Here is a 15879-nt window from a genome sequence, read left to right on the forward strand (position 1 = left end):
TAGAACATTAAATCTTATTGATTGTTGCTGTTACTTAGACCTAGAATTTCAAGAGTTTGTGCTTAGTGATTAAGTTTTATTTCAGTTCATTATTAGCTTATTTAAGCTGAATAATTGTGACTTTTCGGTTAGGCCTTATCTAGCACTATAAACACTTGTAATCAGCTCATTGTAAGGAACTTTTTCCATATTGATGCTTAAGCTAAAACTTGTGAGATTTCCAACTCTCCTAGTTCACTTCAAGACTGAATTGACTTATCAAGTTTTCTTGTGGTGTCATTTTTTCTTTTGTTTAAACTGAACTTATCATCTTTTGGTGTGGCGTTCATATACCTTTGGTTCCTATCAATTTTGATAGTGGGTCAAGGTCCTTGCTATTTTCTTAAACCAAATTCACCTAAGACCTATTTTGAGTTTCGAGTCAACAATCACATTATTGTTGGTTCATTATTAAACCTTAATCGAACTACCTATCTTTGCTTAACCATTTGGCAACCTTGTTTTAAGCCTATTTCTTTCTCCTCAATAGTCTATTTTGAATTAACCTAATTCATTTCGAAAACAATTCAACTCTTACTCAAATTCACGATTGGGCAACAAATACGACTCGAGACATATACAATCGAGTTTGTATCATCTTTGGTTGAGTCTCTCTTTCTTTGCTCTTTGATTTTTTTATTATTTTAACCGAAAATCTATTTTTTTGTTTCTTTTGTTTAGATCTCAATTCTGCGGCTTTTTTTATCGAAGAACAGTTCAAATCATCTAAGTATATTAGATTATGTTCTTGCTTGTTCGGGCCTTCCTTTAATATTTCTTGATTTGGATTTGACGAAATCAAAGAAAGCAACAATCTAAGGCTACTTAGGACATCTTTATGCCACTCTAGTCTTTTCCCAACTTTCTTCTCTCTTTTCTTTAAATTGCTATTTGTTTCTTATTTTTTTTATTTCTAATCATTTATTTATTTACATCCAGATCATGAATAAAACAAGCAAAGATGTTCTCCCTTCTTTATACACCAAAAGTAATTCAGAACCAAGTGATCTCTTCTTTTCTTATTCTGCAGATTTCTTTTATCATGAAACAATTTTACTAAGGCTTAAAAATCCATTCAGACAATCTGATTTGTTCTTTTGGTTCAAGAGCGGTTTCTACTCATCTAAGGAACCCTAGCCCACTCGTTCTTGGACTCTTTTTTAGACCCGTCTCTCTTTCCTTAATGCTCTGTCTTCTCTTTCATTCTTTTAACTAAAAATCTATTTTTTTTTTGTTTAGATCTCAATTCAGCAACTTCTGATCAACCAAGAACGATTCAAATCATCAAAATATACTTGATTATTCAAGTTCTTAGCTGGATAGCATTACTTGTTTATCCAAGGCTCCTTAGGATATCTTCACTCCACTATAGTCTTTTCCTAGCTTTCTTCTCTCTTTCCTTCAGTTTGCAGTTCAGTTCTTATCTATTTATTTCTAGTCTTTTATTTTTTTAAATCCAAATCATGAATCAAAAAGAAAGATGTTCTCCCTTTTTTAATACACCAAAATTGATTCCAAACTAGGAGATCTCTTCTTTAATAATTGTCGCAATTGCTTTTATCATGAAACAATTTTACTATGGCTTAAAAATCCATTCTAACAATCGTTTTTATTTTTTGAGTCATTTATGTGCCCGATCGTCAACGAAGAAGTATCTTTCTATTTTGAAGTAAGGTTTGAATTTGGCTAAGTATGGAGTTAGGTAACAAAGATAGGCTCAAAATGGCTAAGTTTATGATGCTATAATTTTGGCTAACAAAAAATTAAAAAGGAATGTTTGATAGCTTGGATAGAATAGAAATATTGCTTAAGGGTCAAAAACGAACCAACACTATAGGTGAGTGCTGACCCGAGACTTATAAGACTCTTTAGGTGGTCTAGGTGATAAGTTTAGACCTTGACCCGTTACCTAGGAAGGTAAGAACCAAAGGTATAGTTTTAGGTGAATCCACACTTGGAATGAGTGATAAGTTCGAAAAATAAACAGATTGACACCATTGCCTAAACAGATAAGTCAAGCTGAGTCTTGGATAAAATTTTAGAGTAAAAAAAGCTCACAAATAACTCAATTTTCATTAAAATGTCAAAAAACTATACAACAAGCAATTGGCATAATATTTATAGTAAAATTATAAGGCTAGCCGAATAGACAAATGAGTAGCTAAATGGACATTTGATTTCAGCTTTTAATGAGCTGAAAATTCCAGAATAAATAATGAAAGTTCCATGAAGCTTTTCAAGCCTTGGGAACATCATTGGACATCTTCTAGAGTGTCTACATGCAACTAGAATTAATTGGAATGAATAGGAGCTGATTAGCCTTGGCTAGGTTCTACCATAGTGCTTAAATAGGCTTATATGCAAGTGTCTTGTTCAACTGATTGGTTTGAAGACTTATTGAGTAGCTTGAATATTGAAAGAGTTATTTTGAGTGTGAAAGCTAAAATTTAATAACCACTTGTACGTGAATGCACAAAACCGAAAGGCCTTCATGTATGAATGGAATAGTCGGCTAGTGTGAAAGCCTTCAACGCTACTTTGGGGAGCTAATCGACCAGCTTGGCAACATGAGTGATTAGCTACTCTTTGGCTGAATAGGTGCTTGGGAGAGTTCAAGCATCAGCACACCTTAGCCGTCCATGCATTTAGCTTGGCATTAAAACCGTCCATTCATATGTTGCACGAAACAAATGAACACATTTAATTAATTTAAGACATAGTAAATTCGACTGTACTAGGACATATTAAAAACATGTTTTAATTTTAAGAGATATTAATAACATGTATTTAAGCTAAGACATATTAAATGTAACAGCCCTAATTTGACCCTAGTCGGAATGTGGTTTCAGGACCACAAAATCGAGTCATAAAATTTAGTTAAAATTTTATTTGCATACCTTATATGTGTGGTAGTACTTGTATAAAAATTTGATGTTTTAATTTTTATCTTAGGAATGTGAATCTTGCTCGAAAGGATTTAGTTGAGAGACTTAGAAAATTTGATAGGTAAATAAGTAAGGACCAAATAGTATTGAAATATAAAAAGTTGGGTTTGCATGTCAAAATGCCCCAAACTATGTTGAGTGTCCGCCAAGCATGGCTTCATTCTTCCAAGATTATGTTGTTATTATTATTTAATATTGGAAAGTAATTAAAATAGAGGAAAATAAAGATTAATAATAAGAAAATGAACAAAAAAAAGGGTGTTCATCCTTGCTACCCTTTAGCCGAAAAACCAAGTGAAAGAAAGAGAGAAAAGCTTTGGAGAAGTCGGCCATACTAGTATCTAAGTTGAGGTATGTTGAAGTTATTCCTTTAAATTCATGTATATTTTTGGTTGTTAGTTTGAATTCTATCTATCCCATGGTTGGATTTGGGGTTGTTGGAGAGTTGGGATTTGACAAGAAGCTTAAAAATTTTAGTTGATACCTTGATGCTATTAACATGTTAGTTGTATGGATGAACTAAGTTGCTTGTTATGTTAGCATGAAAGTGAAGATGTTAAGTCATTTTGTTGGAGGTGCCGAAGTTGGGACTAAGAAGGGGATGAGTATTCGGCTAACATAGTTGAAAGGGGATGTCGCCGATTTTTAGAATTTGATTATGGGAGTGGCTATAATGGGTATAAAGATGTTGAACTTAAGAAATGTAGCAACATGCAAATTTATATGATATCACAAATGGAGGTGAAGCTATGCTAGATTGGGAAAAAGTCGATCAAGTGTGCATGAGAAGAATTTAGGTGTTTAGATAATGTTATAGATGACACTATACATGTATATATATATTCGGCCATCAAAGTGAGTATGTAGGTGATGTTGAGTCAAATTTTTGGTGCACATTCGGGTATGTATATATATATATATATATATATATAAGTATGCCCATTCGTGATGTTACCTTTAATCATGTATATAATCGACTAAATGGGAATTTGTAAGAGGGGTTGCCGAATATACAAATATACATATGCATGTGTAATTGAATTATAAATGTATAGCAAGATGATTAAACTAGTTTATTTATTTATTAAGCCCGAGAAGTTAAAGAAGGGGAAACAAGCAAGGGCAAAGCGAAGGACATCGAGTAGCCGGGTCGGAACCGTTATACTCAACGCAAGGTAAGTCCTTAAGCACTTTTGTGAGAACTCCTTGATAGATATTTTTTGAGTGATTCTCCTACTTATTAATATGACCATATGTACAATTTGAATTTAGTAGATTGCTTTACCATGATGAATCAACATAGGGCACAATGTGTGCAAAAATTATGTGGCACTATGTGTGCCGATTGGGAGGTTGAAGCATGAGGGAATCTCAAATGCACTATGTGTGCGATTTACTATGGCACTATGTGTGCGATTTACTGTAGCACTATGTGTGCGATTTACTATGGCACTATGTGTGCGAACATAATAAGCACTATGTGTGCAACGTTTGGTTGTTGGTATAAATTGTGATGAACGAGGTAAGTGATTGAGCTATTAACTAAATATCGAATTTGAGGTTGTGCGGTGTATGCATAAATTTATCTAGTGCATCGTTGTTCCAAACTTGAGGAAATGGGTCTACATCGATTGGGCTGACTTGGCATTGATTTAATTGAAGGACTTGGCATGAGATCGAACCAAAAATTTAAGAAATTGTAGCATAGTTGTTATGATTTGGAAAAAAATGATTTTGTATTATTTGTTTCTCACTTATGATTATTATTGTTGGGCGGTAGAGTAGTGCTTATGACTTACTGAGTTATGTACTCATTTGGTGTGCTTGTTTGTTGCTTATCTAGGTTCTTGATCCATTTTGTGTGCTCGGGACCGTCGTCAAAGTCATCACACCGGCTAGCAACTTTTGGTACTTTCTTCTTAGTGGGTCTAGGAGAACATTTTGGCATGTATAGGCTATTATGTTTTGTTTGAACTTGGTATGTAAAATTTTGGATGGCCATGCGAAAATGGCTTATATACGTTTTGAGCATAATGTTATAGTCATCTTGAATGTATATATTCATTAAGAAGCATGGAAATGTTGGTAACGGTTAGCCGTGGGAATGGTCATTCATGACCACTTTTGGTATATGTATGACAAACTCTAGTTGATCCATGGAGGATCATGAAATAGGTAAAGTTGCCTTAAAAATAGATGCTGACAGCAGCAGTAATGTAGATTTGAAAAATCACTAAAAATAGTAGGAATGGAATTAAATAGCGAATAAATTATGTGAATGAACCTTGATGAATCTATTTTCATAGGAAAGCAAGAAAATGATCATGTGAACAGTATGTTAAGAGAAATTTAAGTTTTTGTGATACAGGCCCAGAACAGTTTCTGGATCCCCTGTTCGGACTTTGGAAATTCATTGTAAATTAACCAGAGGTAATTAGAAGTCATGCCATATATTCATAGATTCCATTTTGAGTCTAGTTTCTATAGAAACAAACGGCACCAGTATTGAAGCCCTGTACAGGGAGATATCCAAGTTGTATTGAGCAAAGGTCAGGGTAGTCGAGCCCTGAAACAGGGGAGAATTTAACTAATAAAATGTACTAATTGGCCCGACCAAAAATTCTAGAAAAAAAATTGTAGATGCAAATATGAGTCTAGTTTCAGGAAAAAATCACGAAACCGATTTTCGAGTTGTGGAATGCAAGATATGATTTTTAGGGTGGCAGTGACGCAGCTTGCCAGCCTACCTGGAAAATTTTAAATGGACTGTGAGATTAATTAAGTTAAGTCTATATGCACCTTGTGTTCGACTCCGGCAACGGTCTCGGGCACGGGGTGTTACATTAAAGACTTGTATAAAATATGACACATTAACTTCGGCTGGAACAAAACATATTAAAATCATGTAATAAGCTAAAAACATAATTATGAGCTGAAACTAAATTAAATACTTAAGTTTATTTCAGCTAGTAAATGCATGAACTAAAGGAAGTAGAAATGATCTCAATTGAGCTAAACTAAGCTCATGGAGCTAAGTTTGAGCTGAGTTTAGCTTGCAAGAGGTTGCAAGGTGATCTCGTTTAGCTGGTCCAAGCTCTCTCAATATGTCCAGTCAATGTCTCGCCCCACACTTGGTTGACTAAGGTTGAAATAGCCTCTTTGAATTGCTTGGCTCGAGCTCAAGTGATAGGTCCATGTGGCAGCTCCAAAAGGTCTTTGCTCGAGCTTGTATGACCCGGGGCATGGCCGTATCAGAACCCTATCCCACTCGTTCTTGGACTTCTCTTTGGTCGGGTCTCTCTTTGATACAGCCAAGACCCATGACTCACCGAGAGCTGACATGGATCCAATTGAGCTACCCTTAGGGCTGATAACCCAAGCTCGAGCTAAAAAATTCAAAGATACTATTACAGCCTTAGTTGATCTAGTTTGGGGTGAAACTATTGCGGACCTTATCGAATGCTCGTGGACAAGCAAGCCAAGCATGCCTTGTAACCTTCTTCAAGCTCATCCAGTTCATTCCTAGCTCATTGAGCTTGTTTTAGCTTGCGCATTATTTTGCTGGAATAAATATTAATTTGGTTTTATCTAACTTAGTTTATTTAGTTAAATTATTAATTATGTCAAAATTTTAATTTGTTTAATGAGTCATAATCTGGACATTTTAATTAATTTTTTAATGTGTCTTGTTTAGAACAAATTAAATAGTCATTTTAATGTGTCTTAGATTAAGACAAATTAATTGCAAGCTGAAGTTATCTTAGCCAAATTTAAGTTATCCTAGCTACCAAATTTAATTTTTCCTTAATATTAACTTAGTTGAATTTAATTGTTTGTAGATACATGCATGGATAGCAATTAGAAAGGTGTACTGATGGTTACCATCCCCCAAGCAACTATTCGGTCATTGCAAGAGCCAAAAGAGAGCAGATGTTTTCTCTTCCCAAGCTGTTGGTATGGCCACTCCCCGGGTCACACCAAGCTCGAGCAAGGATCATTTGGAGCTGCCACAAGTACCTATCACTCGAGCATGACCTAAGCAATTCAAAGAGGCCATTTTGGCCTTAGTAAACCAACTGTGGGGCAAGACATTGGCTGGACACATTGAGAGAGCTTGGACCAGCTCAACGAGATCACCTTGCAACCTTTTGCAAGCCGAACTCAGCTCAAACTTAGCTCCATGAGCTTAATGTATCTCAATTCAACTCAATTGAGCTCATCTCTACTTCTTTTAATTTATGCGCTTACTAGCTGAAATAAACTTAAGTATTTAATTAAGTTAGTTAATTTAGTTTTAGCTCATAATTATGTTTTAACTTAGTACATGATTTTAATATGTTTTTGTTTCAACCGAATTTAATGTGTCATATTTTATACAAGTCTTTAATGTGTCTTAGCTTAAATACATGCTATTAATATGTCTTAAATTAAAACAAGTTTTTAATATGTCCTAGTGTAGCCGAATTAAATATGTCTTAAACTAATTTAACGTGTTCATTTGAATTATGTGCAGCCAAATGCATGGATGGCTTCAATGCAAGGTGTGCTAATGTTTGGCCTCTCCTAAGCACCCATTCAGCCAAAGAGTAGCTGGCCATTCATGTTTTCCAAGCTGGCCGATTAGCTCCCCAAGGCAGCCTTGAAGGCTTTCACACCAGCCGATTATCCCATTCACACATGAAGGCTTTTTGGTTCTATGCATTCACACATTGATGGCCTTTCAAGTTTGATTTTCACACTTGAAATGCATTTTGTAATATCCAAGCTTCTCATTAATTTCAAAAACCATTCAGCTGAACAAGACATTTCATTTAAGCCTCTTAAAGCACCATAGCCAAACATAGATATGGCCAATCAGCTACCATTCACTCCAAGTTCATTTCAGCTGATTATACATCATCTCGAAGCTGTCCAAAGATGTTTTCAAGGCTAAAAAACCTTTTGGAACTTTCATGAATTATTCTAGAATTTTCAGCTCATTAAAAACTAAAACAAAATGACTATTTATCTACTTGGTTGCCTGTTCGGCAAGCCTTAGGATTTTACTATAAATATTCACCCACTTACTGGTTGTACAAACTTTTTGATTTTGGAATGAATTTTGTGTTATTTGTAAAGTTTTCATCTCTCAAATTTCATCCAAGACTCAGCTTGACTTATTTGCTAGTTAATGGCATCAACCTGTTTCTTCTATTGAACTTATCACTCTCGTAGTGTGGCATTCACCCAAAACCGATACATTTGGTTCTTACCATCCTAGGTAATGGGTCAAGGTCTTCTTTCCATAACCTATTCACCTTAAGGTCATATAAGTCCCGGGTCAGCACTCATCTATAGTGTTGGTTCGTTCTTGACACTGAAGCTCGTTTTCCATCCCACCCAAGCTTGATAAGTCATATCAGTCCTAAAAAGAACAAGGAGATTTGAACTCTCACAAGTTTCAAATATTTCATAAATTTGGCAAAAAAATAGTCTAACCAAAATTTTTTTTCTTACAAACGATTTATAGGCATTATTATGACTATTCAAATTCAACATTCATATCAGCTATTAACAAAATATCAAAATTCAATTATAACTCTTAATGGGCAGCCAAAGAGTAATGTCTTTTCACTTGATTCATGCATAGCTAGAAAGTCATACCTCTTCACTTGATGAAGGCTTAATGGTCCATTAAATGTGTTGCTTGATGTCCCTTCATTTTCCCCTTAACCAAATGCCTTAATTCTTGTGTAATCATCTCTTAATTAGCACTATAACTAGCTTTGAGTGCATGAAATTGATCAGACTTGAATAGTCACTTTTGGTCTATTTGAAAAATAACCATAACGAGCTTTGAGTGCTTCAATACCCACTAAAAATGTTTGAAATATGCACTAGCAATTAAGTGACCAAATGCACACTCTTTTATGCCAAACCTGGATAGCTAATTGAATGTGACAGCATTTGATTTTTCTCGGCAAACGTATAGCCTTTTTTGTAGCTATGTGACCAGTCTTTTGGACTTTCCGACAACAATCACAAAATAAATTTATTTATGAAAAATTAAACACACTATAACTTAAGCATTAAAAAAATAACAGCCAAATTAAATAACATACTTATATAAACAAACTCAAACATATTTAACAAATAAGATGCTTAAATGCTTGGTTTAATTAAGATGTAAACTAAATGAACAATGAATTACTTAATGCATGACTTCATTAAAAGATGCAAACTTTAATTAACATGGGAGTTACATAATGCATGACTTTATTAAATGCAGAACACATAATGCAAGTCAAAATTAAAAGATGTAGATCAATAATGTAAGAAATTAATTAAATATTCATTTAATAAACAAGACATAATTAAAACTCATATTATAATAACTAAAGTAACTAAAATAAATAAATAAGTCAAAGCCCTTATTCTAGTAACCAAATTAACAAACTGGAATTAAAACCTTCATTTTGCACTTGTGCCCCTCGAGCTTGGGCCAATCCCAATGTCATCAAATTGTTTCAAAACTTGATGCGGCCAGGATCGCATCATACCCTCCCTCTTGAAAATGATTTGTCCTCAAATCTGGCCACTTGCTCGTGAAAAAGTTTTCATCGTCACGAACATCTTTGTTCATGAACATGACAGATATGTTTCCAAAAGCCTGAAAACCACAAATGCTTCAAAAAAGAAACATGTTATTTTCATGCCCTCCCTCTTTAGGAGGAAACCATTCCAAATTGTCACCTACACAATAATGGAATAAATTAGTGACACCATGAATTTTGAATAGAAAATAACTTTTCGACAACCCATCCAAGCTTGGAATTCCTAAACCAATACTGGAATCAAAAATAGAAGTTCATCGCACCTTCTCATAATGAATCAAAATGTTCTTCAATGAAAACAAACCGGAACCACAAAGTACTATGAAGTTATAATCTTAGAAATCAAAAGTGTATCGCTCAAACACCTTGAACAACAAATTAGAGAGATAAACTCTAGAATCAAGAACATAGTTTTTCCTTACTATTTCAATTTGAATTGAACATTTCATTGATGGCAACATGGTAGGAACATGAATCAATAGAAAGTCATAACCATGCAAAACACGCTCAAATCCTTTAAACCATAATATAGAACAACCTTTGAAATCAAAGATTTGATTTTGACTTCGCAAGACATCAGAATTCACATGTTTTGTTTTCAAACATAATGACAAAACATCAAACAAGAAAAGATTGTTCACACTTCTATTCACATAAAATTTATGATTCTCACCTTCGCTTAATGATAATTTAGGAAAACTTGCTCCCGATTTAAACACATGATTTTGATCACTTGTTCCAGCATGTAACAAAAATTTTGTTTTCACAAGTAAATCACACATGCCAAGCAAATAAGATTTAGACATGCAAACTTTCAAACAATCAAATCTCTCAAATCTCATACAAATATATGAAGATTTCGTACTAAAAGTTAAAGAATTCTCATTACCGTCACGATTAATCAGATTAAGCGTTTCACATGAAAACTCTTTATCAAACATGATCAAATTTTGTGGACATCGAGTTAATCTCACTTCACCAACAGACTTGCCAACACAGTACAAATCATGAGAAAAACTCTTCATGCCACTAGTTGGGGCAAAATCATTCACAATCAGAAAATGACAGTTATCAAATTAAGGTGAGGAGTTCTTTCAAAACTAAGTCTTTAGCAAATTTCTCAACAACATTAAAACGTCATTGTCGTGATTCAATGGCTAAAAACTCTTTACCTTGCTTACCTTTAGGCGCTTGTGGTTTGATTTCATTTTCAACCTTACCTTTCTCGATCAAATGAAATCGTCTCTCGTCAGGAAGGTAATGAAGGTGAAGCTTGTCAATCAAGTCTTTAGACACCTGAAAATAAGACGTAATACGAGAACAACTCACATATGGGTTAGTAAAAACATTCCTCACTTTCTCTTGACCATGATCTTTTTTTTTTCAATCGTCTCTTTTGAAAACTCGTTGTAACAGTCTGGTTTAGACCCTAATCGGAATAGTGATTTTGGGACCATAAATTTTAGTCAGAAAAATATTTAAATATTATTTTTCATGCTTATGTTATGTGAATTAGCATGTGTGAAAGTTTCGTACAAAAATTTGATCAATTGTGTGCTCAATTTGATAAAAGGGCTTAATCGCGTAAAAGGTAAAAGTTGCTTGCTATTTGTTAAAAATGTCGAATTAACATGGCTTTTTAAGTATGAGGTCCTTATTATGTTATTATACCATTGAAAGCATGGGTGGTCACAAATGGCGTTATGTTTAATGATTTAATAGTTTAATAACAAAGGGTAAAATGAGAATTTAGTTAATATGATAATTATAATAAAATAAATCTTAAAATTTGGTTCATTTTCACTCATCCTTGACCGAAAATACAATAAAAAGGAAAAGAAAAAGAACATTAGGGTTTCAACACTTTGAGGATGAAATTAGGTATGTGTTTTGATCCATTTTTTATAATTTCTACGTTTTTGTAATCGTTGCTTCGAGTACTATCAAGCCCATGTCTCAATTTCTGATTTTGAAATGTGCCATTGATGAAATCATGAGATTTGTGGTGTTAGTTGTTGGAAAATAAAATATATATGTTGGGTTGATATATTTTGTCTTTGAATTTTTGGTGATTTTGAGTAAAATGTGCTAAATTGTGAAATTTGTAAATTGAAGGACTAAAATGTGAAATAAATGAAATGTGTGGACTAGTATGAGTACTAGGAGAATTCGACCAAGTATGAGTATATGAAAATTATTTGTATTTTCTGATTTTGTGAATTAGGGACTAAAGTGTCAAAATGTGAAAATATAAGGGCTAGTTTACAAAATTCCCTAAATGTATGTTTGTGGATTGAATTGAATGACTTGGTGAATAAAAGGGTTAACTTTGAATACATATAGATCAAGAAAAGAGGAATTCATATTTAGTCCGAGGAAAGTCGAAGATAATCGAGTAGACGATTCAAATCGACAATTCCGATACAAGGTAAGTTCGTACGGAATAAATGATATTATAGTCATCTTTTAATGCTTTGAATATGCATGAATTGTATAGATTTTTTACTATGGTTTGTGTAAGTGGATAAATCAAAGGTATTCAGCACTAAGTGTGCGATTTGAAATAGTTGCGATTATAAATAGCACTAAGTGTGCGAAATGGTATAGCTTCGGCTGTATGAAGCACTAAGTGTGTGATACTGAGATAGCTTCGATTAATTGAGATGGCACTAAGTCTGTGGAATTGTTCTAGGTTCAGTTAAACCTTAAAGCACTAAGTGTATGGATGCTTAAAGCATGAATAATCTTCAAAAAGTCTTAAAATATCTGGACGAGAGGTGAGAATGAAAATACATAAATACGGGAAGGTTCAGGTATGTACGATACCTATGTGGTAGATGATATTATGTATATGAAGTTTGTGGATTGGTATAAACATATGATTTGTGTTAGCATAGAATTGATAGATGAATTGAGAACTAATAAGTGCTTATGTGTTGATGTTTTATATTTTATAAACTATTGATGATATTTAGTACGAGCTTACTAAGCTTTTGAAAGCTTACTTTGTGTGTGTTTGTATTGTTTTATAGATATCGAAGTTGCTGTGAGCTCGACGACCATTGAGGATCGTCACCACACTATCGAATCTCATTTTGGTACCTTTTGAAATTGTATATAATAAAATATGGCATGTATAGGCTAGAAGTACTTTAGATAGGTTTTGTAATGTTTATATTTAGCCATGTGATATGGCTTGATATGGTTGTGTTTATGTTTTTTATTTTGGTATATGAAATGTGATGCAAGATGATCTATTTGATGTGTTCATGAATGGCCAAGAGAAATGGTAAGTTTGGCAAGTTTTGGTATAAGATTTGGTCTTATGTTTTGGCACAATTGATTTGAGTTTATGAGTATGTAAATGGTTGATAATGTTATGGCATGAATGGTGTATTGTAACACCCCAATCTCGGCCCAGACTTTATGGCTGAATCTGACGTGTCACATTGAAGTGTTTTAGCGAAAATCGTGTTTTCATTGAAAACCCTTCTTAAACAAGAGAAGCCTTAATTAACTTAAAGATAAACACACGTTTCAGTTGCGAAAGCCTTGTTTAAAACATTTGATTTAAGAAAACTTTATCATTTAAAAATTAAGTTGCGGAAACATAGAAAACATACTATAATTTAGGAATCCCATGTTCAACTTCTCATAATTACAAAAAAAAATAATAATAATTCAAGTAATAATAGCATAATGGAAACCTTATTACAATATGGTCTAAAACATACTTAATAAAATAAAACTTATAAGCTTAGAAAAAAAATCCAAATTTGTCTTGCTAGCTGGCCACCCAGAGTCCCTCTAAACATCAAACCATCTGCTGAGCATCACCTGAAAATAAAATGAAAGAGGGGGTGAGTTTTTGCATATTGGGCTTTAAAAGCCGTCGGTGGATCCACGATTGCCATGCAACCATGCGATCCTTATATACTTCCTCCGTACCATAATTCCCAACCCATATGCAACCTAAACAGAATATTATATGTATGCATGTCACATCCACAAAACTTACATTCAACACTTAGGGGTATTTTGGTCATTTTCACCCTTAGGGGTATTTCGGTAATTTTCCCTTAATTATGGTTTCCGCTGACCTTGGCCCGTTAACAAGTCTCGTGAGCTAAGATGAACGAATACTATGCACCTGGTAGGATTCCAGAGAAGAGGAGGTGGGTCATTAAGACCGCTTAAGTACCAATCTCTCCCTAGATCCAATCCTAGACATGCATATACCCGTTGCCACACCTTAACCCTATGACTTGTCCACGGTCTCAATTAATTAATTAAGTTTTATGTACACATCACATACTAGGCCCAATACCCCTGCAAACATCCATATGGCCCACTAGGCCCAATCTCATTCATATGGCCCATCTGGCCCAGTTCATATTCTTATGGCCCACTAGGCCCAATTCACATTCATATGGCCCATTAGGCCCAAATCATATTATACTCATGCTCACATACAAATTTTTTAACACATAGCATCATTTATTAATCTTTGCCTATTATGGGCCCAACAGCCCATCTAGCCCATCTAGCCCATTCCGACCCATTTGGCCAATTCACAACCAAAGCCCATGGAATCGCCCATGGGCCTTAGGCAACCTATCGGTCTCCCCCTTATGAGTGTTCGTGCACTCACAAGACTTTTGTAGCCAAACTTTCAACTTTTCGACTTTTCGGTATTTCGACTTTTGCCAATCTACTTGTGTGTGAAGGGTAAGTACACACCTGGTAAGCAAGCGTGCTGCGATTCCCTTAGTCACCAACCTACAAATGATATCACCCTTCCATTAATCATATGCTTAACACATATTTTACCCCAAAAAAATCGAAACCTCACCTTAACCTTACCTTGAACACCAATCCCTAATAGTTTTTCCTTGATCACGTGCTTCTTAGATCTACATTAATCTTACTCATTAAAACCAAATACTAGGGGACTAGCATCGAACATAATTCACCCCCTTATCTCACTTAAGATCATTCGGCCAACCTTAGTCAATAAGAAAAGAATACTTACCAAACCGCAAAACACCTAAGGAGCAATTCAGAGAGCTAAAACCCAAGATTCGATGCTAATTCCCTATCAAAGTTGATTAGAAAGAGTGAGGGAAGAATAGCATAATATATTCTTAGCAAAACCAATTGGGAGAACAAACACTTACACTAGATTTGACCGAAGTAGAAGGAGTAGTAGTTGCACCAAGGGTATTCGGTCAAAGAGGTGTACGTCTCTTTGCGATTTTTTATGGAAAGAGAGGGTTATTCGGCTTTTAGGGAAGAGGGTTTCTGGAAATAGGGTGAAGGGAAATTCGGCATTAGCCTGACAACCTCCCACTCAGCACCTATTTATAGTCCCTATAGTCGAATTCCTCAAGCCCAAGTTCCCAATTCGGCTCTACTTGCTCCTCACTTCTTATCTCCTCATTTTTCTCCCTGATAACCCCTTGATCCTTTCCTCAAATTTCTCTACTGAACACTTCCCTTGGAGTCCATCTTCACGCCACTTCCAACCTTCTAGAAGGCCCAAAATTAAACTCCTTAAAATACTAAGCTATGATTCAAACCTTGGATCCCTTGCTAGCCACTAATGCCACCTCCCTACACCCTAAGTGGCGTCACTTAGCCACTCCTCCACAAGGCTTTTTGATGCAATTTTCCCTTATCTTTATTTAAAAGCCCAACTACTTGCCAACAAGGTCCTTTTAACTATTAACGCATAATTTTATTTTCCCCCAAGTTTGAACTTAAACCTTAGCCAAGACCTACTATTACCTATTTAACCGAAACTACCCATCACATTCTTTTTTTATCAGAACCGAAAAAAAGAAAAATTTGAAATTTCAGGATTTTGGGGTTTCAGATTTTGGGGTGTTACATGTATGGTTTGGTACAGAAATTGACTAAAGTTGTTGTATATATATGCTTGGTTTGGTGCTTGTAGGTTTGACCCAATTAGGGTGGCAAGTTGGCTATTCAAATGGCCTATTTTTGTCCACACGGGCAGAGACATGCGTGTCTCAGCCGTGTGTCCCCTAGGGTACCCTACAAATTAAAGTTAATATACCCTCTAGTTTTGACACGGCCTAGACACACGGGTGTGTATATTGGTCATGTGTTTCACACGAGCTGGCACACAGGCGTGTGCTCGGCCATGTGCTCGGCCGTGTGGCCAAGTCAGTAGCCTCCCTAATTTTCACATGGTCTGGCACAAAGGCGTGTCTTGAGGCCGTGTGGACAAGTCAATATATATGCTCTATTTTGCCACGGCTTAGACATACGGGCATGTC

The sequence above is a fragment of the Gossypium arboreum genome, chromosome 13 (genome assembly GCF_025698485.1).
Source record: "Gossypium arboreum isolate Shixiya-1 chromosome 13, ASM2569848v2, whole genome shotgun sequence".
Lineage (NCBI taxonomy): Eukaryota > Viridiplantae > Streptophyta > Magnoliopsida > Malvales > Malvaceae > Gossypium > Gossypium arboreum.